Source organism: Olea europaea, chromosome 3, assembly GCF_002742605.1.
Source record: "Olea europaea var. sylvestris chromosome 3, O_europaea_v1, whole genome shotgun sequence".
NCBI lineage: Eukaryota > Viridiplantae > Streptophyta > Magnoliopsida > Lamiales > Oleaceae > Olea > Olea europaea.
In genome coordinates, this window is record NC_036239.1 from 16,151,200 (window position 1) to 16,153,027 (window position 1,828).

Consider the following 1,828-nt stretch of genomic DNA (forward strand, 5'->3'; position numbering starts at 1 on the left):
GGGTACTTGGTGATGTTAGGGAGTAGGTGGATAGACAAGGGGAATGGATGATGCAAATAGGTACTACAATTGCTAATTTTAGCCGGGGACAAGCGGAGATGTCTAATACTAGGGGCCCGGGTAGGCGTGAATCTAGGAGAGGAAGGCGAGATGAGTATCATAGTGATGAGGATGATTTTGATGAAAATGACTTTGATATGGGTCGAGCGAGGCATAGGGGTGATAGGATGGAAAGACGGGGTAGAAATAACTTGGAAAATGAAGTAAATGGAAATTTGGGGAGTATTAAAATGACTATTCCGCAATTTAAGAGGAAAAGCGATCCGAAAGCATATTTAGAGTGGGAATGGAAGGTTGAGATAGCCATTAGAGATAAAAAGAGAGAGCAATCATAAGAGAGAAAAGAAAGAGAGTGTCCCAATAGAAGAGAAAAAACACAAGCGAATTTCTTTACAAAAGAGAGTGATTTGAGGAGGGCGGTAGTTGAGAGAAAAGAGATGATCTTGTTCATTTATAAGGAATCACTCCTCAATTTTGAGGAAATTAACCCACCCCTTCCTAGTTTGGCTAAATCTTTGTTGCAGGAATTCGACAATGTATTTCCGGAGGATGCACCAAGTGGATTGCCGCCTATTCGAGACATTGAACATCAAATTGACTTCATACTCGGAGCTGTCATTCCAAATCGACCGGCTTATCGAAATAATCCTTAGGAGACTAAGGAGCTTCAAAGGCAAGTGGAGGAGTTAATGAGCAAAGGATACATGAGCGAAAGCATGAGTCCTTGTGCTGTACTAGTTTTGCTTGTATCAAAAAAGGATGGAACATGGCGAATGTGCATGGATTGTAGGGCTATCAACAACATAACGGTAAAGTATCATCACCCTATACCTAGGTTAGATGACATGCTTGATGAATTACATGGTGCTTGCATATTTTCTAAAATTGATTTCAAAAGTGGGTATCATCAAATTCGTATGCGGGAGGGTGATGAATGGAAAACGACTTTTAAAACTAAATATGGTTTATATGAATGGTTGGTTATGCCGTTTGGACTCACAAATGCACCTAACACTTTTATGCATTTGATGAATCATTTTTTACGTGCTTTTATAGGAAAATTTGTTGTGATTTATTTTGACGACATCTTAATCTATAGCAAAGATCTAGGAGAGCATTTGGAACATTTAAAGTGTGTGTTAATTGTTTTAAGGAAAGAACAACTCTATGCTAATCTTAAGAGATGCACATTTTGTATGGATAGAATTATTTTTCTTGATTTTGTGGTTTGTGCTAATAGGGTATAAGTAGACGATAAAAAGATAAAAGCTATTAAAAATTGGCCGACACCTAAAAGCATAACGGAAGTTAGGAGTTTTCATGGTTTGGCGAGTTTTTATCAACGTTTTGTGAAAGATTTTAGCACTATCACCGCACCACTCACGAAAGTAGTTAAAAAGAGTGTAGGTTTTCATTGGGGTGATGAATAGGAATTTGCATTTAATATTATTAAAGGTAGATTTTATGAAGCACATGTTTTAGCATTACCTAACTTTGATAAAACATTCGAGATTGAGTGTGATGCATCAGAAATAAGAATTGGAGCAGTTTTAATGCAGGATCGGAGGCCTATAGCATACTTTAGCGAGAAATTGAGTGGAGCTGCTTTAAATTATCCTACATATGACAAAAAACTTTATGCACTTGTTCGAGTTTTGGAGATTTGGGAACATTATCTATGGTCGAAGGAGTTCGTAATACACACCGATCATGAGTCACTAAAGCACTTGCGGGGACAAGGTAAATTAAACAAGAGGCATGCACGGTG